General features: G+C 45.7%; 1 protein-coding gene across 2 annotated transcripts in view; it reads left to right on the top strand.

Moving 5' to 3' along the window:
- CHRM3 (cholinergic receptor muscarinic 3) overlaps window positions 1-24581 on the top strand; it is an 819103-nt gene that overhangs the window by 635010 nt on the left and 159512 nt on the right. For both annotated transcript variants that reach the window (XM_030196388.1, XM_030196387.1), the window contains one exon: window positions 7143-7216. The gene's annotated coding sequence lies outside the window, so the exon portion shown is untranslated. The remainder of the gene's footprint in view (window positions 1-7142; window positions 7217-24581) is intronic.

Below are 24581 nucleotides of genomic sequence, written 5' to 3'. Positions count from 1 at the left end.
TTGGATGACAGAGTGAGATATAGGCTGAAGAGGAGGAGAGGGAGTAGTGGAGAATTCGAGGTTGATCTTCTGGACCTTGTCACGGAAGTAGTGGGCTAGAGATTGAGGAGAGAGTGAAGGGGGGGTGGGAGCAGAGGGCACTTTGAGGAGGGAGTTGAGGGTGGCGAATAGACGACGAGGGTTAGAGCTGAGGGAATTGGTCAATTGGATATAGTAGTCCTGCTTAGCGAGGAATAGGGAGGATTGGAAGGAGGATAGCATGAATTTGAAGTGAATGAAGTCAGTAAGGGTGCGAGATTTCCTCCAGAGGCGTTCAGCCGAACGGGCGCAGGAGCGGAGGTATCGGGTGCAAGGGGTCAGCCAGGGCTGGGGATTGGTACGTCTTGTGGGCCGGGAGGTGGACGGTGCAAGGGTGTCAAGAGCAGAGGAAAGAGTGGCATTGTAAGTGGAGACAGCTTTGTCAACGGATATGGAGGACAAGATGGAAGGGAGGAGATCAGAGATAGTAGAGGATAAGGTGGGGGGGTCGACAGCCTGGAGATTTCTGGACGTAGTAGTTAGTGTTGGGCGAGATTGAGGGGGAGGGTGCTGAAGTGTGAATGTGATAAGGTGGTGGTCGGAGAGGGGAAGAGGTGAAACGCAGAAAGTGGAGGGTGAGCAAGTAGAAGAGAGGACGAGATCAAGACAGTGGCCAGATTTGTGAGTAGGGGTGGTGGGGCTCAGTTGGAGGTTGAAGGAGGAGGTAAGAGTGAGGAACTGAGAAACATACGAATCGGAAGGGTTGTCAGTGTGGATGTTTAAGTCACCGAGAATGAGGGATGGGGATGAGGGCTCAAGAAAGACGGAGAGCCAGGCATCGAAGTCGGTAAGGAAGGAAGGAAGGGATTTCTCAGGGGGGCGGTAAATGACTGCAACTCTGAGTGGCAGTGGGTGGAATAGACGGATGGAGTGAACTTCAAAGGATGAGAAGCTGTGAGACTGAGGTAGGTGGAGAGGTTGGAAGCTGCAGGCGGGCGAAAGTAGTAGTCCGACGCCGCCACCGCGGCCGACTGGGCGGGGCGAATGGGAGAAAAGATAACCTCCGTGGCATAGGGCTGCGATTGAGGTAGAGTTGTCCGGGGTGAGCCAGGTTTCAGTTAGGGCGAGCAGGTGAAGGGAATGGGAGATGAAGAGATCGTGGGTGAAGGGAAGTTTGTTGCAGATTGAGTGGGCGTTCCATAGGGCACACGAGAAAGGGAGGGAGGAGGGGGGGAGGAGGGGAATAGGGATGAGATTGGAGATACCGCGGGATCGTTTGCATAAATGAGATGAGGATGAGGATGAGGACAGGTGTGGGGGACCTGGGTTGGGATTGATGTCACCCGCGGATAGCAGGAGAAGGAGCAAGAGAGTGCGGAGAAGGGTGGGTGATGAAGGGTGACGAAGGCGGCGAAGACGGGATGCGCTTAGGAGGAAAGGGGAAGGGTTCATGGCAGGAAGGAGGTGTTGAAGGTTGAGAGCTAGGAAGGAGGAGGAGGACAGTAGGGATGGTGAGGTGGTGGGGGACAGGGGTAGGTAGAGGAGGGCAGAAGAGGATAGGGATGGGTAGTGAGATCGTGTGGAAGACAACGGTGAGAGGAGGAAAAGATTAGGGAGGGACAGGGCAAGGAATAGGATGTGAATGGGGGCCATGGGTAGTGACAGGTGTTCAAAGGGAAGGTAGGTGGGCTGGGAAACAGGCAGGTGAGGGTAAGCAGTCGGGCAGGAGAGTGATGAGCTGATAGGAAGATGGGCTGGGAAGCATGGGGGTGGTAGACAGTCAGGTGATTGGTGGAAAGTCAATGATTGGCTAGTAGTCAGGTTGAGAGACAGGCTGGAGTGGTTTGAAGCAGGATCTGGCGGACTAGGACAAGCTGATGCAGACAGACTGGAGTAGGCTGGGACAGGCTGAAGCAGGCGGACTGGAACAGGCTGTATCAGGCAGACTGGAGTAAGCTGGCTGGAGCAGAGGGCCTGGATTAGGCGGGCTGGAACAGCAGGAGCAGAAGGCTGGAGAGCTGGATCAGGCTGACTGGAGCAAGCTGGATTAGGCTGGATTAGGCGGGCTGGAACAGCCGGAGCAAGTGGCAGGAACAAGCAGGAAGCGCTGGATCCGACGGAGGCTGGAGTAGATGGACTGGGATGAGTAAGAAGAGCTGGATCCGACGGAGCAGGGACGAGCAGGGGGAGCTGGATCAGGCGGGCTGGAGCGAGCTGGATTAGGCGGGCTGGAACGCGCAGGGGGAAGCTGGATTAGGCTGGAGCAAGCTGGGTTAGGCGGGCTGGAACAGCTGGAGCAGGTGGCTGGAACAAGGAGGAAGAGGCTGGATCCGACGGACTGGGACGAGCAGGGCTGGATCAGGCGGAGTGGAACAAGGTGGCGAGCTGGATTAGGCGGGCTGGATCAAGCAGTAGCATGCGGGAAGAAGCTGGAATCGATGGAGCTGGATTAGGCGGGCTGGATCAAGCTGTAGCATGGAGGAAGAAGCTGGAATCGATGGATCAAGCTGTAGCATGGAGGAAGAAGCTGGAATCGATGGACTGGTACAGGGTGGTGGAGATGGGCTGGAGCGAGCAGGGAGAAGCTGGAGTGGTACAGGCTGGACGAGCTGGGTCAAGCTGGAGCAGATGGCTGTGATAAGCAGGCAGGTGGACTGGAACAACAAGCATGGAAGCAGGAAGAAGCTGGATCGTGCGCATGCAGGCAGATGGAGCAGATGAGGCAGGGCAAGCAGGCAGATGGAGCAGATGAGGCAGATGGAGCGGATGAGGCAGAGCAGGCAGGAGGGAAGCTGGGCCTACAGACTGGTCAGGGACGAGGTGTGGCTGATGGATTGTTTCCCACGGTCTCTGTCCCTGCTCCGGTCGGCCCGTACGCTGGATCGCCTTGAAGCCTCTGCAGATGTTGGATCGGCCGGCTGGAACGGGCTGGTGGACTCTCCTGTCGGCGCTGTGAAGCCCCGGGCGTCTCGGTCCCATGGTCCGCACTGCAAGTACGCACCCAGGCCGTTCCGACCGGGGAGTGCGGTGGCAGTGCCCAGGACCACGGTCGACCAGTGCGGCAGGCTACGGTCCGCCCGATCCCTCTGCGCAGGGGCCCGAACACTCCGGGCACCCCCGGACTGTGCTGGCCGAGGCAGAGAGACCGCGGGAGCTCTGAGCAGCCGAGCGACGGTGGGGGCAGGCCGCAGCCACGTGGCAGGCAGGCAACAGGGAGCCACCGCCGACCCGGACCGTCCGCCCGCGCCGGAGACCAACGACGCCGTTACAAATGGACCCGCGATGTTCCCTGTTCCCGGTAGTTCCCTGCCCGCAGTCAGCGGTCTCTCCTTCCCGCCCGCCGCAGCCACGTCCACCTGAGATACAGAAAGGAGCCAAGCCTTTGGTACACAATCTTTTGGGATAGGCATGGACTGGAGCTGTACAAAGTGTAATGTGCTTTTTAACATATACCCCATTAGGAGGAGAACACAGAAGTTCCACTGGGGGAATATCAGAGGAAGATTTGCTTAAAGTTTGTGCTATTTAATGAAGAGTTCATGCAGTTGGATGTTCCTGTGGTTTGAAGAATAAACTGTTTTAAATTGCTGCCTATGGAGTGGTCATTTTGGACTAGACAGTGTATTGCTGTCCCCTCAAGATAGCCTGTGTTTAATTGGCAGCCTTGTTTCCCACAGTTTGGACCTTGACTTTGAGTTTCCTGGGGGAGAAGAGGAAACACTTCTTTGCTAACACTTTGGTGGAGGTACTGTGCATCAAGGAGTGAGTGAGTGAAGGTCCAATGGAGTCTGCCCTTCACGGGGGCTCCAGCCCACTCAGACCCCGGACCCAGAAGCACCCAGGCAAAGGGTCATTTCACTCAGTAAACCAAATGAAAAGGTAAAACTGGGAACAGGATTTTCTTATTGCAAACCTCATCACGCAAACAGTGGATCATCTCATCTTAAATTTTGCTATTCAGTGAATATAGCCTATAAGAACAGTGGAGTCACCTGTGTTTCTTGAACTGGTTACTGGTCTCCAGCCAAACAGAACAGTAATGAGTTGGGTCTTTTTAAACTGGAGATGAAGCTGAAGCTAGTAGTAATTCTTGGTGAACAGACATATGTCTCTACCACAACAGACTGCTGGTCACCCCATGGGAAATTTTACATTGGGGTGACTGTCTACTGGATTGAAAAGGGTCTTTAGAGAGGAAATGTGCTTGTCTGTGGCCTTAAGACTGAAAGGTTCCCACACATTTGATGTTTTTGCATCAATTCTTGAAGATACTCAAACAAAGTTTGCCATCAGATGAAAAATTGATAGAACAACACAATTATTCCAACTTTGGAAAAGCCTTCTCTGTAACTGGACAGCATGATGATAACAAAGATAAAGATGAAGATGCAAGTGATGAAATAGACAGCACCACATCTAATGCAGATAATAATGACAATAATGATGATAAAATACTCTATTCTATATAGAAGTCAAGTGTTTCAGAGTCTTTTGATCATAACCTTCAGAGACATTCAGAAGACATCAGTAATATTGTAACCTTACCTGATTTGAAGGAACTTTTTATCAGACTGAATAATCCACCTTTTTAATTGTGCCAGAGTAATGAATCACACTCACATGAGTGAAAATCATTTTCAAAAATTTAGTTTTACTAAAAGCAAAGTGGATTGAGTTGCACAGTAATGTTGTTGGGATAAAAATGTTAACATTCATTGTAGTTCTGGTACATTTACATTTTACTCAAAAAGTATTATATTAGGCAATTACTTTTTTTACTTTCACTTAAGTACATTTTTAATATGTTCTTCACTGTATTTTTATTTTTATTTAACTATTAAAATATACATGTATTTTTACTTTTACTTAAGTACTTTGACCTAGTACTTTGAACAACACAGATAACTGCAAGCACCTGGGTGCAGCAGGTACCCACATAACTTACTATATTCCATAAGTTACAGTTGTAAGTGAGAACCCCAACTATTTCATGCCCCTGTTCCACTCCATGTACTGCCCCTCCCCCCTTTGCAAATATGTGCCATGTAAGCTAAGTGAGTATTTGCAGAATAGTGCTTAGGTGGTGTTCTGATGTATACATGAGTAATGTAGAAAATGTTTCTTCACCCAACGTGTAATTAAACTCTGGAATTCGTTGCCGGAGAAAGTGGTGAAGGCGGTTAGCTTAGCAGAGTTTAAAAAGGGGTTGGACGGTTTCCTAAAGGACAAGTCCATAAACCGCTACTAAACGGACTTGGAAAAATCCAAAATTCCAGGAATAACATGTATAGAATGTTTGTACGTTTGGGAAGCTTGCCAGGTGCCCTTGGCCTGGATTGGCCGCTGTCGTGGACAGGATGCTGGGCTCGATGGACCCTTGGTCTTTTCCCAGTATGGCATTACTTATGTACTTATGTACTAGTATACTTAATGTTTATGCACATAGGGCCAGATTCTAAAAATGGCACTCAAAAATGGGCACCAGAAAATATTGGCACTAAGCGCTGTTCTATAAAGAGCATGTGCCAATCCCCACACCCTAACTTTGGGCACCAGACTTATACCTTCCGGATCCTGGCACCTAAGTTGAACACACTGACCCACTATTGTATAACACTGTGCCTAACTTTTAGGAATGCCCCTGATATGCCCGTTCCACTCCCATGTCCACATCCCCTTTTGAGAGACATGCGATGGGAGTTGGACACTCAGCGTTATAGAATAGCACATAGCCATATGTGTGCACAAATCCTAATTTTTGCCAATAAACATCAATAATTGGTTGTTAGTGTCCAGTTATTGACGTTGATTGGCGCATGCAACTCAGGAGTGTACCAAACTTCGGTCTGAACAAGAATGATCCCCAGGTTTTCTTGCCTTGCCAGCATCTTCTTGATGCCCTTATATGGAAACACGACCCCTAGCACTAGTACCTTGAGACTACTGCTAGGGGACACTGGCACCATTTTTAAACCCCGCTAAGCCAACTGCTTTTACCACATTCTCTGGCAACTAATTCCAGAGTTTAATTACATGTTGAGTGAATAAATATTTTCCCCAATTTGTTTTAAATGTACTACTTTGTAGCTTCATTGTGTGCCTCCTAGTCCTAGTATTTTTGGAAAGAGTAAACAATCAATTCATGTCTACCTGTTCCACTACACTCATTATTTTGTAGACCTCTATCATATCTCCCCTCAGCCATTTTTTCTCCAAGCTGAAGAGCCCTAGCCACTTTAGTCTTTTCTCATAGAGAAGTCATCCCATCCTCTTTATCATATTCATCGCCCTTCTCTGCACCTTTTCTAATTCCACTATCTTTTTTGAGATGCAGTGACCAGAATTGTACACAGTATTTGAGGTTCCCTACTGGGTCAGAACATAGGTCCATCTATCCCTTTTGTTTTGTTTTTTTTCCAACAGTGGCCAGTCCAGGTCACAAGCACCTTGCAGAATCCCATAAAGTAGCAAGATCCCATGCTACTTACCCCCAGGGATAAGTAGTGGCTTTCCCTAAGTCTACCTTAATAACAGTTTTGGACTACCTCCAGGAATGTGTCCAACCCTTTTTTATACACAGCTACATTAACTGCTTTTACCATTTGCTTTGGCAATGAGTTTCAGATCTTAGCTATATGTTGAGTGAAAAAATGTTTTCTATTTGTTTTAAATATGCTATGTTAAATTGCATGGAGTGCTCCCTAGTCTTTGTACTTTTTGAAAAAGAAACAATTTATTTGTGTTTACCTTTTCCACTCCACTCAGGATTATACTGACCTCTGTCATATTTCCCATTCAGCTATCTCTTCTCCAAGCTTAAGAAACCTAAGTTCTTTAGCCTTTCCTCATATGAGAGTCATTCCACTCTTTTAATTATTTTAGTCACCTTTTTGTACCTCTTCCAATGCCACTATATCTTTTTTATATTAATTTTTAATTCCTCTATATATTTTATACCAATGTCATATATTTTTAAATATCTTTAGTTTAAAAGTTCAGATTTTTAAACTAAAGATTGTAGATCATTATTTTTTAAACTAATGTATTACTAGCAGTCATAGACCAATGCAGATCCATAGACTAAACTGTTTTGTACACTCATTTTTATAACATTTTCTTCACAGAAAACAAACTCGAAGGAGTTGGAAGATAGCACTTGATTCTCTTCAATGCAGGACTAAAGACCAGGAAATATCAGGTAAGCATGGGAGCAAATGGGATTTAATAATTTAACATGTATATTTTATATGTTTGTTCTGGAGATTTAACTATCTCGTAAAAATATTTTAAACATAATTGGTTCTCTATAAAAAGAGTAGTTGTCAATCTACAAGATGTCATTTAAGAGTTGTTATAAGGAAAAACCATCTGCAATCTCATGTATGTGTGACAGATTGTGTACTGTGGTTGATGCAATAAGAACAAAAAATAAAGCTTGAACCATTATTTTGATTAACCAATCAACTACTACAGATGTTTAACCCATTGTATATGGCTTAAAATAAGGTAAGAGGTCACATATACTGCCTTTCTATGGTACAGCCAAAGTAGTTTGCATTTATTATATGCAGGTTCTTTCTCTGCCCCCGATGGGCTCACAGTTTAAGATTTTGTACCTGAGGCAATGGAGGGTTAAGTGACTTGCCCATGGCCACAAAGAGCCACAGTGGGAATTGAACCCGGTTCTAGCCTATTGCTCTAACCATTAAGCTATTCCTCCACAGATACCTAATAAAATAGGCTTTATATTCAAAAAAGCCAATGAGCAGATTATGAGGGGCATATGAGGGGCATAATCGAAAGGGGCGCCCAAGTTTTCCTGAGGACGTCCTCGCAGGATTTATTCATGTGTAGGGCATGTCTATCCTGGCTTGAAAGGTCAGGACATAATTGATAACAGGCTACAGACGTAACATAGCATACAGTTGTACCACAACTTATGAGGGATAAGCAGGAAGCATGCTCATATTGTGAACCTTTATGCTTACTCACGCCTTGATACAGCGTTACTAACGAAACTTTGGCCAAAGTTGGTGTGTTTGACCAATGACCCACTTGTTGCTTTGTACCTGCACTTGAAAGCTAAGTTACTCTTTTGACTTTCACATGCTGTATGGATCCCGAGCTGATTCTGTTGATCTTTTAGCATCTTTTCATTTTGAAACTAAAGGATTTCCCAGCAGAAGTTTTCTCAACCCTTGTTATTACTAAATGACTACTTGGGTTGGATGTTGGGTTAAATTCAGAGGCTTTTCCCTTAATCCCCTTTAAAATAGATGCCCTCTACAGGGTTACTTCATCTGGTTTTTCAGTCAAAAAAAGAAGGAAATTGTGGAAAAGATACCTGCTGAACCAAAGAAGAAATCCCCTGCTCACCAACTGCAGCCAAAGATTTACCTGCAGGACAAGATGGACTCACAGCAGCCGACTGGGAGTCCAGAGAAGCCAGGACTCGTGAGTCCATCGCTGGATGTATAGCTGCCTCAGGTTGATCCAACACCACAACACTCCCTGGTAGTGGAAGAGGAGATGCCATCAGTGCCAAATTGGCGCTTTGTGCCTGTGGTGGAGATTTTCTGTGGTCAGGGCTCAAGGTGATATCATGTCTTAGCGAGGAACCGGGGTCTCCACTCACCATGGTCACTGCAAGCGGGCAGCTCTCTGAACCCAATGACACTCCAGCTCTCTGCAAAAAGGAGTCAAGCATTCCAGCCATCCACCTGGCAGGCTGGTGAGAGGCTACGACAGCTGGGCGACCTCTATGATTCAGAAGAGAAAGGAAAACTTCCACAAGCACAAGTGGAGACTGCACATACGTCGGGTCAAAACACCATCTTGGATCCTTTTTCTTTTTTTAATCTTAAAGCCAGCACAATCTCCATTGATCCTTTTTTGCCATTTATAGTTCTGCTGTGTCTAGTTCTTTTTGATATTCACTAGAATAAGCTCTCTACTTGGAGGGAAACCTTTTAAAGTCTGTGTGCAATCAGTTAAAGTTGAGAGAGGAGGAGAGTAAATTGGGCCATAGGCACTATAAATTGATTATGTACCCACCCCAGGGATAAACCAACTAGAGGTATGTATCAAATAGGTACTTTCAGTCACAGACTATATAAAAGCGTAAACTCCATTTCCTTCTCATAATTCAGCAGCTTATTGTATTTGGTGAAGATAAAGAGGAAATGTTAGTTCCCAACAGATTTAAATATATTTCTGCCATGAAATAAATCTGTAAAACGTAGCACAGTTCATTATCTTTCTCAACAAAATCCCATTTTGTAACAGCAACATCATCGGTCTTTTTTGAGCCCAGTAAGAAATGTAAAGCAGTAAAACTTTGATTCAAAAGACTTTAATATTGCTACTAGTCCACAGTGATGTAATAAACAGCCACAGTGTGGGGGATATTTTGCTGAAATGAATACTTGTTGAATTTAAGTCATTCCCTTTTTTAAAATAAAAATTCTGGTTGAAAGCCAATGATAAACCTAAAGAAATGTTTTGATGGAAATCCAGCAATTTTTATAGCTGAATGTTTAAGGAAAGATGGCAGTAGTATTAAAGGAATTTCAAAAACAAGGGATCTTTTGATGAAGTTAGATGGAGGAAGGTTTTAGAGAATGAAATAACCTACCACCAGAAGTGGTGGTAACTAGTACCATGGTATAATTCAAACATGCTTGGGACAGTATAGAAGACAGCAATAGGAAAAGGGTTGGAGGCTGTAGTGCAAACAACCCACCCTTCATCCGCTCAAGAGCAAAACGGCAATGGGAAATAAGGAGAAAACAGAGTAGATACAGGCCAGAGGGCCCCCTAGTGGTTTGGAGCTATTCCCAGAGGCAGGAGAAGGAAGGAGCAGGTGTCACTCTCAGAGGCAGGGTAGTAGAACAAAGACAGAACCGGATGCTTACTTCAGCATTGTAAAAGGGAAGTTCTATAAAGTACACACTAACATTTGCATGTACAAACGTGCAGGACGTCAGACTCACAAAAACAGAATGAAGCCTTTCGCCGGAAGAAGAGGACCTCGGCTGGCAGGGGTTGGGGTCCCCCACCAGCAAAGGTAGCCAACGGTGGCGGCGGGGGAGGAGGGGTCAAAAATGGCAGGGGGGGTTGGCGGCGCCGGGGGAGGGGGCTAAAATGTGCCCTCTCATCTCAGGCTCTGGACCCCCCTCCCGCCGAAGTCTGGCTACGCCCCTGTCCCTAACACAAGCATCATGCCAAAACACGGCTTTATCAAGTCAGTCATGAATAAAGGATTTGCACCTGATTCTGTATCTATGCTTCCGTTTTTGGCTGCCATCACCACTGTTATAATTGATTAGGATACATATCTTCCTGACTGCCCCATAGCTTAATTTTTCTTCTTGCTCCTGTACTGTCCCTTATGCCAAAATCATTATTGCTTTAACCAACCAAATTATGATCTTGATGGTCAGCACCCAAGAAAAAGATCTAGGTGTCGTTGTAGATAATATGCTGAAATCTTCTGCTCAGTGTGCAGCAGTGGCCAAAAAAGCAAACAGGACACTAGGAATTATTAGGAAAGGGATGGTGAATAAAACCAAAAATACTATAATGCCTCTTTCTCACTTCATGGTGCAACCTAACCTTGAGTATTGCGTTCAGTTCTGGTCACCGTATTTCAAAAAAGATACAGCGGAATTTGAAAATTTTCAAAGAAGAACAACCAAAATGATAAAGGGAATGGAACTCCTCTCATATGAGGAAAGGCTAAAGAGGTTAGGGACCTTCAGCTTGGAAAAGAGACAGATGAGGGGAGATATGATCGAGGTCTACAAAATCCCAAGAGGTGTAGAATGGGAAGAAGTGAATTAATTTTTTACTCATTCTAAAAGTAGAAAAACTAGGGGACACTCAAGGAAGTTAAATGGAAATACTTTTAAAACAAATCAGAGGAAATATTTTTTCACTCAACAAATAGATACTACTACTACTTACTACTTATCATTTCTAAAGGGTTTGGACAAGTTTCTGGAGGAAATGTCCATAGTCTGCTATTAAGATAGATATGGAATGTTGCCACTGTTTGGCTTTCTGCCTGGTACTTGTGACCTGGATTGGCCACTGTTGGAAATAGGATACTGGGCTAGATGGACCATTGGTCTGACCCAGTATGTCTATTCGTATGTTATGTTCTAGATAGAGGGGAGTGCTGGTCTGATGTACCTTCAAAGTTTATAGGAGGAGTTTGTAGGAGATACAGCAGGATATAGGAAGCTAGTGCTCCTCTCATGGGAGGGGGGAGGGGAGATTAGCATGCATAACAGTAATGCAAGGACTTTTACCCAGGTGGAATTCCTGGGATACAGTTAGGCTGAGAGAGGTAAATGTGTGTTCACTTTGAATAATCAATATTATGAGTGCCCTTTTTCCTATAATATCCATCCAAAAAGCAAGCATAAATTTCTGCGGATACTTTGTGGGAGGACAAATAAGAATATAAAATTAAGCGTGTATTGTTTCTTTGATTAATGTGACAAATTCTGCAGCTGACAAACCAACAACAGCGCAGAGAATACCATAGTATGTATTATAAATGGAGGTTACTAAATAAGGCTGGATTTTACCATTTTGATGCTAGGCTTAGATTCAGAAACAATTAAACATTTGTGTGTTTTCAGCCACCTTCCAATACCAAGCTATTAAGTGGTGGAATCAATTGCCAGTCAAAATAGGACAATGGTTAATTACAATCCCCCTAATGTTCAGCCGGTGGCAGGGAGTGTGATCAGGTGCAGCCACTGGCGCTGACCCCTGATATTCAATGGACTGGGATTGAATATCCGATTTTAGTTTTGGCCTTGGCAACTTAACTGGCTAACCGAATATTCAGTGTTGGCCAGTTAAACTAATAGCGGTTAAAGATAGGCCTGCTATTTAATCAACTTGTCTTAACCACTCAACATAGCCAGATTAGAGAGTCTTTTACAAAGCGGTGGTAAGCCCAATGCAGGCTTACTGCACACTAAGGGCCAGCTGCACTAACTCCTCGGAAAAAGCCCTTCCCTTACCGATCCCTTAGCGATTCGGAAAAAAATGGGCATTCATGAAGGAAATCGCATGCAAATGATCTGCTCGCTGTTAGCTCATTTGCATGTGATTTCCTTCCTAGGGCGAAAGCCAGTCGGCCTGCTGAGCATGCGCAGAGCAGCCAAGCTTTATGTGTGGCTGTTCTGCGTATGCCAAAGATGGCTTCATCAACGCAGACAAGCTGCGTGTATAATAGCCGTCTACAACCTCCAATAAATTGCCGTCTTTGGCATTGTGCAGCAAAGGGAGAGAGCGGGACCCTGGAAAGAGAGAGAACTAAACGATCCGATGGAGACCCAGGTCTCTCTCTCAGCCAATCACAGCACGTTTAGCTGACACCGGTGACAGCTAAACGTGCTGTGATTGGCAGGCACTTCTGCTTTTTTTTTTAATACAAGAAGCATAACGCTAAAAAGAAGTGCCTGCCAATCACAGCGCGTTTAGCTGTCACTGCTGTTAAGTAAATACGCTGTGATTGGCTGAGAGAAACCTGGGTCTCCTTCAGATCTTTGCAGTTCTCTCTCTTTCCAGAGTCCCGCTGTCTCTCCCACTGCTGCACACCAAAGACGGCTTCATACATGCAGACAAGATGTGTGTAATGTCTACAGCCTCCAATAAATTGCCACAGAAGTGCCTGTTATGCTTCTTGCACCAGCAACAGCTCACAGCAGTCCCAGCCAGTTATTAATGAGAGGTGCAGACCTCCCGTTAGGTTTTCCATGGTAAAGGTAGGAACTGCTTTTGTGCATGGGGTCAGAAAACGGCTGTGCATCTGCCTTGCATGCACATTATAATACTAATTAGCTCATTATAATTTGCTTTTAGATCATTTGCATTCCATTTTCGCTAGCTGCTACCGTGACAGGAAAATGGCTCGGAGAACTCTTTTGTGCATGTCTTGTTTTACTACTTGCTTGCTAGACTGGCTAGAACTGGTTTAAAAACCATGTTCCTGGCTTGTTAGGTTTAGTGCATCTGGCCCTAAATCTGAACTACCGCCTGCCCAATGTGGCCACCGGTGGTTGTTCCGGATGGAGCACATGCCATTTCTGGCGCTCCAGAGAGAATTTTTTTCTGTAGCGCCATTCCAACCAGGCAGTAATCGGCAATTGCCGCATGCTGCTGGGTTACTGGGAGTCTTACCGCCACCTCAATGAGTGGCAGTGAGTAATCCCTGCTGCATGGCCACACAGTAAGGGTTATCTTACTTCATGGCCATTTTGGGGGGCTTTTTACCTGCTGTGGTAAAAAAGGGCCCTGGTGCAGGGGAAAAACGGCCCCTGCCGCTACCTCAGGGTCCTTTTTCCCATAGCTTAGTAAAAGGACTCCTCAGTGCTGAATATTCAGGCTTAGCTGGCTAAGTTGTGCAACATAGCCAGGTAGCGCCTAGCCACTAAGCGCTGATATTCAGTGGAGATAACAGGCTATCTTGTCCTGAATATTAGTGTATTTAACCAGCAAAGAGCTGTTCCTGGCTGGTTAAATAGCTCTGAATATCAGCTGGGTTGTATTTTGTAAAATTCTTAAAGCTTTTATATTCTCAAAATACGAATTAGATAAAAATGGATTATTCTTATTGTAATTATCCTCCCTAATTATCTAGCCACACTATTGACTGCCGTACACTAATGCCGACACAGCCCATTCACTTTGAATTGGCTGTGTTGGCATTGTCCAGCAGCTTAGTAAACGGGGGGGGGGGGGGGGGGTGTAAATTTGTAGTTCCTGGGAATGCCCAGTTTATTTCCTGTAAACCGCATACAACTCTGGGGAAATTGTGGGTAGAAGAAATTGAATTGAATTGAATTCATCTTATTTATTAACTCCTCTTATAAAAGCCAGGCTATTTTCACACGCTCTGTGTATTTGGTGTAAGAGGACATTTCTCTCATATACAGAGCACATTTACATGCTAGCTTAACTGCATTCATAATACATCCCTTTTGGATGATTCTATCATGCATATCTGACACTTGTTCCTTGCAGTCTCAAAAATGTATGACAGGTTACCCTATAGAATGGTAACTGTCAAAAGCTCCCATATATCAGTATCATGGGCTTTTGAAGAGATTTACTTATATTCAATTGATTTTTTTCTTTTTTTTGTTTGTCAGATGATAAATATTTGAAGACAGCTTACTGAAGACATATTTTGTGTATGGAGGGGTTAGAGAACAGGAACTTTTGACATTTTCTATAAGGATAAATGGGATTAATTCTAATCTGAGGTTTACAGGTCACTTTAAGTAGATTTGAGATTTCTTTTCTAGATAGACAGCCCTTTAGTTCAGGGAGAAAACATACCCAAGGATTTGTCATAAACTAATGAACGGAAAATTTTGGCTTCTGTTTGACAGGTTCCATTCTGTTGCACATATAGATAGAGTCAACGATAATAGACTGATTTGCAGTGTAAAGTATGCTCCATTCGCTAATCTAATTAAGAATACTATTTTAAGATTCTGGCAGTTCCTTCCAAAGCAAGATGTATTTCAAGACAACTCATTTCTTTTTCAAGGAAATGTTTTTCCAAAAGAATCAAATATATTCATGCTTGAATGATGAAAAAGTGGATCTGATATTGAAGGGCAGTTATGCCGCCCACTGTGTACTGACTGCATAAGTTGTTGTTGTTTTTCCCCCCAAAATGCTTTGCTGATTCACTACAGGTAACCTCTGGCCATATACATTGCCAAAGTTGTTTCTTTTCAAATGGGGCAGGATTTGGAGCATTGCAGGGATGGCTAAAAGTTTCATTTAAAGACACATTGACATTATCAGCAACCAGGCCTAAATGTATAGCCTGGCTAAAAATCCTCATAAAATTAACTTTATATGTTGACTGTCCTACTAAATATCAACCGTAGTGTGGATAAGAGTGTAATACAAGGTTGTTACACATGTAATTAACACAAGACCTATATAATCTTAGGTTCACTAGTTTCATTGTCATTTCCATTTACCTGGTGTACATTTTCTGTGTGAAAAATAGATGCCTATAAACAATGATTTATAGTCTAGTAAGCTCATTTTCAAAGCACTTAGACTTACAAAGTTCCATAGGTTACTATGGAACTTTGTAAGTCTAAGGGCCCCTTTTACCAAGCTGTGGCAAAAGGGGACCTGCGCTGGCATTTCTTTCCTGCAGAAAATGGCCATGCGGCAAGTAAAGCACTCACTGTGTGGCCATTTTGGGGGGGGGGGGGAGAAGCCCTTAACCACCAGCCATTGAGGTGGCGGTAAGGGCTCTTGCGCTAACCCAGCAGTAACTGAACATCGTGCGGCACTGCCCAATTACCGCTGGGTACATTCCGGTGCTACAAAAGTAAATATATTTTTGTAGCTCAGGATATGACGGCACGCTAGGAGTGGGAAGTACTGCCGAGCTGCTGCAATAGCCCGGTGGTACTTGCTGTTTAACGAGTGGTAAACCCGCGTTGGGCTTACCGCAACTTAGTAAAAGGGGCCCTAAATGCTTTGAAAATACACATATACTAAAGCTGTATTTAGAGTTGATTTCAAGTGGTTTCTTTGGTTTCTCTCTCAGAACAACTTTAAAATATGGTGATGTGGGTAAACAGACCTATATCTGCATAAAACTGATCTGTGAAAATTGTACCCCCACCCCCTCATTTTTTTTATTTACACCTGAGGATTCTGCTCAGCTCCAAACACAAATGACACACACAGACAAAACAATATGATATAAATCTTATATAAAAGCATTCATAACACAAAAGTATAACATTCCACATAAATATGCTGTGAACCCAACAAACATCATTGGCCTGATTAAATAAAAATGTCTTAACCTGCTTCCAAAAAGGCATAGATCAACAACAGATCTTAGTTTATTTATGTATTTATTTATTTATTTATTCATTCATTTATTATCTCATTTATACCCCACATTTTCCCAACTGTGTCAGGCCCAATGTGGCTTACATCACACTGCAAAGGCGGATGCCAATGCAGTAAATTAAGCTAATACATCATGAAACCTACATAAGAAATAAAGGAGAGGATGGGGAAGAAACGAAAGGAACAGGGAAATCAGGGGAGAGAAGGGAAGGATGGATGTGTCCAAAATTGTCATTATATTGTTATGAATCAAGTAGTGGAGACACATGTTGAGTCCTTGGGGTAAGCTTTTCCAAATAACAAAGTCATTAGAGATTTTCTGAAATTTAGATGGTTGTGAATGGTTTTTATAGCTTTTGGCAAGGAATTCCATAATTGTTTGCTGATGAAGGAGAAGGATGAAGCATATGTGGACTTATACTTAAGCCCGTTGCAGGTTGGATAATGAAGGTTAAGATATGAACGGGATAGTCTTAATGCATTCCTCGGTGGCAGGCTGATTAGGTCAATCATGTAGTCAGGGACTTCACCATAGAGAATTTTGTGTACTAGGGAGCAGATTTTAAATGTGATGTGATCCTTGACAGGAAACCAATGCAATTATCCGGCAGTGATGCAATACTGAAAAAACTATCCCCAGATTCTATATAGCATGACTTAAGTTCTGCACACAACCACACCCTCTCCAAAAGATATTATACGATGTGATACCCATAAGCGAGCCTTCTCGAATAGTCCCCACACTCTGGAATGCACTGCCTGAAAGGCTCCACTTAACACAAGACTATCTCTACTTCAGGAAGCAGGTGAAAGCTTGGCTTTTCAACCAGACCTTTAATGGAAGAAGTAACTAACTTCTTAGTCTCACTCACACACACATACAAGGAGTGACTCAGGGTGCATATACTGTAGCAGGACATGTTTATCCACTCCTACCCTAACTGAGATAATATTTAATCATCTCTCTGACCTCATGTGCAACTTTCTTTACTTTACTTTCTAAATCTTCTTACTCTTTTCCCTATCTATACGTTACATCTTTGCTTTACCCTTCACTATCAATCACGTTTTGTGTTGACATTATAAGTAGTATACTATCCAGCTCATTTTCGACAGTGATCACCGGCCATTTCCTGACATAAATCGGGAGATGGCCGGCGATCTCAGAAAAGCGGCCATATCGGTATAATCAAAAGCCGCTTTTTTGGCAACATCACCGCTTTCCCGTCGTGTCGCCGGCCAAAGTTCAAAGGGGCGTGTCGGTGGCGAAGCGAAGGCGGGGCATGGGTGGGCATGGGCGGGCATGGGCGTGGCTACCAGATGGCCGGCTTTTGGCGATAATGGAAAAAAAACGGCGATAAGCAGTATATCGCCGGGTTTACTTGGTCCTTTTTATTTTCATGACCAAGCCTCAAAAAGGTACACCAAATGACCAGATGACCACTAGAGGGAATGAGGGATGACCTCCCCATACTCCCCCAGTGGTCACCAACCCCCTCCCATACTAAAAAAATAAAACTAAAAACCTTTTTTGCCAGCCTGTATGCCAGCCTCAAATGCCGTACCTACCTCCATGACAGCAGAATGTGTTGTATCCTCCGACAGCCTTTCCCTGGTTGCGATGTGGCTCTCTGGTGAGTGTGACACCTTTTCTGTTAGGTGCCCTGCAGAGTCACATCAGCAATGCATTGTGGTGGGTGTAGATTACTGGCCTGTACTCCCATGGTGCTTTTCCCCCCTGCTAACTGGGTCAGAGTGTGCCCTGTTTTGTTTCTGGTAGTCCATGAGGTAGTGGCCATTTTTGTAAGCCAGTTTTACCCACATTAGAGAACGTTATTACCTTGAATGTGGCTGAAAGAGGGCATTGTACACCATTCTGCCAGCTCGGACCTACTGCTGATCTCAGTACCAGGGAGACTCTGCCAGTGGGGCACAACCTCTGATCCGCAGTTAACTGTGAGTAAACGTGCTTATTCAAAATAAAGGACTTTTTCAAAGAGATTAGTCTTCAGGTGTCAACTGGTGTGCCAAGGTTATACAACAGCAACAAGTCCTAGAGGCCTGCATGTATGCAGATCCCTGGAGCACGTTTAGTGGGTACCGCAGTACACTTAAGGCAGGCGGACCCAGGCTCATCCCCCCCTACCTGTAACACTTGTGCTGGTAATGGAAGCCCTCCAAAACCCACTGTACCCACATGTAGTTGCCCCCTTCACCCCTAAGAGCTTTGGTAGTGTTGTACATTTGTGGGTAGTGGGTTTTGGGGAAGGGGGTTGGGGGGGCTCAGCACCCAAAGTAAGGGAGCTATGCATGTGGAAGGTTTTTCTGAAGTCCAACGCACTGACCCCTAGGGTGCCCAGCTGGTGTCCTGGCATGTCAGGGGGACCAGTGCGCTACAAATGCTGGCTCCTCCCACGACCAAATGCCTTGGATTTCGCCAGGTTGGAGATGGCCAGCATTTTTTTCCTTTATCACTGAAAAACAAACCCGGCCATCTCAAACCCGGCGAACTCCAAGGCATTTGGCCGGGCTAAACCGTATTATCGAAAAAAAAAAGATGGCCGGCCATCTTTTTCGATAATACGGTTCCGGCCAGCTGTAGCGCCGCCGCCAACATAGATCGCCGGCGATCTATTTGGTCGGCGATGTTCTATTATGCCCCTCTATAACCATCACTTGACCCCACCTGTCCCTCCAACTACCGCCCCATCTCTCTTCTACCCTTCCTCTCCAAATTACTTGAACATGCTGTCCACAGCCGCTGCCTTGACTTTCTCTCCTCTCAGGCCATCCTCGACCCGCTTCAATCCGGCTTTCGCCCACTACACTCAACAGAAACAGCACTCTCTAAAGTCTGCAATGACCTGTTCCTTGCCAAATCCAAAGGTCACTATTCCATCCTCATCCTCCTCGACCTATCTGCCGCCTTTGACACCGTCAATCATAATCTACTTCTTGACACACTGTCCTCATTTGTTTTCCAGGGCTCTGTCCTCTCCTGGTTCTCCTCATATCTTTCCCAATGCACCTTCAGAGTATTTTCTAATGGCTCTTCTTCCACCCCTGTCCCGCTCTCTGTTGGGGTCCCTCAAGGATCTGTCCTTGGACCGCTTCTTTTCGCGATATACACCTCTTCCCTGGGCTCGTTGATCTCATCACATGGTTTCCAGTACCATCTCTATGCTGATGACACCCAGCTTTACCTCTCCACTCCCAACATCACAGTTGAAACCCAGGCCAAAGTTTCGGCCTGCCTTTCAGACATCGCTGCCTGGATGTCCAACCGGCATCTGAAACTGAACATGGCAAAGACTGAGCTCCTTGTCTTTCCACCCAAACCCTCTTCTCCTCTTCCACCACTTTCTGTCTCTGTTGACAACGCCCTCATCCTCCCCGTCTCTTCAGCCCGCAATCTCGGAGTCATTTTTTACTCCTCCCTCTCCTTCTCTGCCCATATCCAGCAGACAGCTAAGACCTGTCGCTTCTTCCTCTATAATAATAGCAAAATTCGCCCATTCCTCTCTGAACAGACCACTCGAACCCTCGTCCACTCGCTCGTTACCTCTCGTCTTGACTATTGCAACCTTCTCCTCGCTGGCCTCCCGCTTACCCACCTATCCCCCCTTCAATCTGTCCAAAATTCCGCCGCACGTCTTATCTACCGCGTGAACCGATACTCTCATATCACCCCTCTCCTCAAGTCGCTTCACTGGCTCCTGATCCGCTACCGTATACAGTTCAAGCTTCTCCTATTGACCTTCAAGTGCACTCAATCTGCAGCCCCCCATTACCTCTCTACCCTCCTCTCCCCGTATGTTCCCACCTGTAACCTCCGCTCTCAGGACAAATCACTCCTTTCTGTACCCTTCTCCACCACCGCTAACTCCAGACTCCGCCCCTTCTGCCTCGCATCACCTTATGCCTGGAACAGACTTCCTGAGCCCATACGCCATGCGCCCTCCCTGCCCATTTTCAAGTCCTTACTCAAGGCCCATCTCTTCTCCCTTGCTTTTGGCGCCTAACCACCTTCCCATTCCTGATACCTACACTGACTACATAGTTTTTACCTTTAGATTGTAAGCTCTCTTGAGCAGGGACTGTCCTTCTCCATGTTTAAACTTGTACAGCGCTGCGTAACCCTGGCAGCGCTATAGGAATGCTAAGTAGTAGTAGTAGTAGTCTATAGTATCAGAAACACTGGAAGCCTACTGACAAAACAACTAGTACAGTCCAAGCAAAACAAGTGGGAAAAGAAATTGACTGTGGCTAACACTATAAACACATATAATATTATATAAAGTTGGGAAAAAGACCTCAGATGCCTGTGCTTTTTTTAAAGCTGTTATGTGGTGCAGCAATTACAACACAGTACTGGCTTCGATTATAGGTCCAAAAATACCCAACAGCCCCAATGTTTTATAATTATATAGTGATGCATGAAAAATCATTTCGCATTTAGACAACAATGTGGGGGAAAAACAAAATTCAAGTTATCTTTTGAGCAACAGTGCACGGCAGTAGCGAAACGTCCCAACGGGGACCTGTTTCACTAAAAGGCTTCTTCAGGGGACTCTGTGCAGCCTTTGATGTTCAAATGCTGTTGAAAAACAAAAGAAGAAATGAAAAATAGCCATCCCAGTCTTACATAGAAAATCAAGGCAGAGGAGCAGAATTCATTATACCTCAATATCTTCGGCTGTGCGTTATGGCCACCGAGGAACTAAACATGCCGGCTGCTTATAAAGAAACGCCGACACATGCGCACACCCATATGGAATGTCAACTTCAAAAGATTACTCGTGGACTGAACAAGGGGTCCCTGTTGGGACGTTTCGCTACTGCCGTGCACTGTTGCTCAAAAGATAAGTTAAATTTTGTTTTTCCCCCACATTGTCTAAATGTGAAATGATTTTTCATGCATCACTATATAATTATAAAAAAATGGGGCTGTTGGGTATTTTTGGACCTATCATCAAAGCCAGTACTGTGTTGTAATTGCTGCACCACATAGCAGCTTTAAAAAAAAGCACAGGCGTCTGAGGTCTTTTCCCCAACTTTAAGTAGTATACTATGCCATACTTTGTATTGTTATTTGAATATTTTTGCTGCTGTAATTGCCTATTGCTCATGTTTGATCTACTCTTACTGTACACCACCTTGAATGAATTCCTTCAAAAAGGCGGTAAATAAATCCTAATAAATACATAAATAAACACCCTATAAATATTCCAGTCAGTATTCAGCTGGCAGCAGTGAGCATTTTTTAAAAAGTGACATTGAATATCTGGGCACAGCTGATTGTCAGTGCCAAACCAATATACCTAAATCAAGCAAAGTTAGGACTTCTGTTTAAGTGGTCCTACTTGCTCAGTTAGTTATACAGCACCGACATTGAATATCACTGGACTCTGCCCCCAGACTTCCCTGGCATTGCCCAAACAGTGCCATGGTGGTCATAGAAAATATTCAATGGCACTGCCCACTTCAGTGCTACTAAAGATCCCATCCTAGACCTCTCAGCATGGTTTAACCAAGCAGGAGCCCCTCCTGCCTGAATAACCTCTTTTGAATTGTGGGCCCATATTTTCTCCTGTTCAAACTTATCTGGGAGTGACGTCAGCATTCCTACAGAGGCAGGGGTCTCCAACCCAGTCCTCAGGACACACTCAGCCAGTAGGGTGTTTAGGCTATCCATAATGAATATGCATGAGATAACTTTGCATGCATATCTCCAATCTAGCAAATCTGTCTCCTTCATATTCATTGTGGATATCCTATAAACCTGAGTGACTGAAAACCCCCTGCTACACAAATGAGAGATCAAGCTAACTTTATAATATTATAGATAGAAACTATCAGGTCATTTATCACATTTATGTTTTAAGGAACATCCACCTCCACTCACTTAGTGATGAATAGAAACCAATAAAGTTTACAACTAAGGTGTAAACAATCAACAGAGTGCTTACAGAGAAAATGTAAACAGTCCAATGCAGTGTCAGTCAAGACCAGGCTTTAAACTCTTGTTTCATATATATCTGTAATCCTCAATTTATTGAGTTGGTTTCTTTTTTGTTAAGCCACTTTCAACCCAAGAGGATTGGGTGAGTTAAAAATAATTGCAATGGAATAAAAATATGTCCATGGAGCAGCAGGCAAGAAAGAGTCAGTACCATAGGAAAGACTGTCCAAGCAAGGGCACAGACAATCAGGAACAAGTATGGAATTCAGAGCACAGACTACAGAAAAGAGACAGTAGCAGCTGAATAGACTCTTCAGAAATGAAAGTATAGGCAGGAAGCTATGTAGTAAGGATTTGCATAAACAAAAATTGTTGGTACATTTTTCACTTGATTTGCCTTCCGCTCCCCCCACCCCTCCAATTTTGAGTATTTCTTCAGTATGCTTCATATTTATTGTAGTCACTTTTTATCGGTGCTTTTTTTTGTAGAAAAAAAGGTGCAGGTACTCATTGTGGGTGGAGTCACAGGTGACTCCACCCCTATTATAGCCACACCCACATTAGCCACACCCCTTATACCAGCCATAGCGCGTATAAACAGACATCATTGAAAATATTATACTAGTATAGGAGAAAAAATAACGTGATTTTTTTTCATTATAAATAATTTCTGTAAGCTGTTACAGCTCCAGTATACCCAGTGCAAAATACGACAGCAGATGTAAATTCTCAAACTGGACATATTCCAGACACTAAAATGAAAATAAAATGATTTTTTCTACCTTTGTTGTCTGGTGACTTTGTTTTTCTGATCATGCTGGCTGAGTATCTGATTCTGCTGCTATCTGTCCTCTTAACTCCGTTTCCAGGGCTTCCTTTCAATTTATTTCTTTACTTTCCGCCTTTCTTCTTCATTTCTTCATCCACCCATGTCCAGCAACCCTCCTCTGCCCCCTGCCCTCCTCTCCCCTCCATCCACCCATGTCCAGCAACACTCCTCTCCCCCTGCCCTCCCATCCATCCACCCATGTCCAGCATTTCTTCTCTCTCCGTTCCCTCTCCTCCATCCACCTATGTCCAGCAACCCTCCTCTGCCCCCCCACTATCCACCCATGACCAGCAACCCCCCTGCCCCCCTGGCATCCACCCATGTCCAGCAACCCCCCTGTCCCCCTTGCCATCCACCCATGTCCAGCGATTCTCTCTTCCCCCTGCCATCCACCCATGTCCAGCGACCCTCCTGTCCCCCTGCCCTCCCCTGCCATCCACCCATGTCCAGCAACCCCCTGTCCCCCTGCCATCCACCCATGTCCAGCAACCCCCCGTCCCCCTTCCTTCCACCCATGTCCAGCAACTCCCCTGCCCCCCCTGCCATCCACCCATGTCCAGCAACCCCCTGTCCCCCCTGCCATCCACCCATGTCCAGCGATACTCTCTTCCCCCTGCCATCCACCCATGTCCAGTGACCCTCCTGCCCCCCTGCTCTCCCCTGCCATCCACCCATCTCCAGCAACCTCCTTGTCCCCCCTGCCATCCACCCATGTCCAGCAATTCTCTCTTCCCCCTGCCATCCACCCATGTCCAGCGACCCTCCTGCCCCCCTGCTCTCCCCTGCCATCCACCCATGTCCAGCAACCTCCTTGTCCCCCCTGCCATCCACCCATGTCCAGCGATTCTCTCTTCCCCCTGCCATCCACCCATGTCCAGCAACCCTCCTGTCACCCCTGCCCTCCCCTGCCATTCACCCATGTCCAGCAACCCCCTCTGTCCCCCCTGCCATCCACCCATGTCCAGCAACCCCCTCTGTCACCCCTGCCATTCACCCATGTCCAGTGATTCTCTCTTCTCCCTGCCATCTACCCATCTCCAGTGACCCTCCTGTCCCCCTCCCCTGCCCTCCACCCATGTCCAGCGACTCTCCTCATTCCCCTGCTCCCCTCCCTCCAGCCACCAATACCCATCTTAGCCCCCCTCCCCGACCCAGTCCCCACCTGCCTACCAGCTCTGTACCGCCAGACGACCCTCTTCTCCTCTGCCCGGCACCTGACCCAGCCTTTAAAAAAATGTATGAAGCGGTGGAGCGGTGCCTCGCGTCTGCGACCGTGTAAAAGAAGAAAAATCGCCTCTCATCGGACGGACGGCCTTCCCTCACTCATGGTGTCCCGCCCTCTGATGTAACTTCCTATTGCCGCAAGGGCGGGACACAGTGAGTGAGGGAAGGTCAGCCGTCCGATGAGAGGCAATTTTTCTTCTTTTACACGGTCGCAGACGCGAGGCACCGCTCTGCCGCTTCATAAATTTTTTTAAAGGCTGGGTCAGGTGCCGGGCGGAGGAGAAGAGGGTTGTCTGGTGGTATGGAGCTGGTAGGGGCAGGTGGGGACTGGGTCGGGGAGGGAACCTAAAAAAAAGGTGCCGGTATGCCGTACTGGCGTGTACCGGCACAAGAAAAGCACTGCTTTTTATGCACATTAGAGCATTTCACATGTGCACAGTGATTGTATGCAACTGGATTCGGTATCAGGCGAGTTCACACCTGGACAGTTCTCACCGGACAGTTCCCACTAGGGGCGTAGCTAGGTGGAGCCATGGGGGCATGGGCCCTCACAGATTTAGCCCTGGCCCCCTCTACTTTCGATCCTCCCCCGCCACTTTCGACCCCCCCCTTGCCTCCGCCAACCCTCCC

Source organism: Microcaecilia unicolor, chromosome 3 (assembly GCF_901765095.1).
Source record: "Microcaecilia unicolor chromosome 3, aMicUni1.1, whole genome shotgun sequence".
NCBI classification, from domain to species: domain Eukaryota; kingdom Metazoa; phylum Chordata; class Amphibia; order Gymnophiona; family Siphonopidae; genus Microcaecilia; species Microcaecilia unicolor.
Note: the sequence above shows the minus strand (reverse complement) of the source record. Positions and strands in the feature narration are given on the sequence as shown.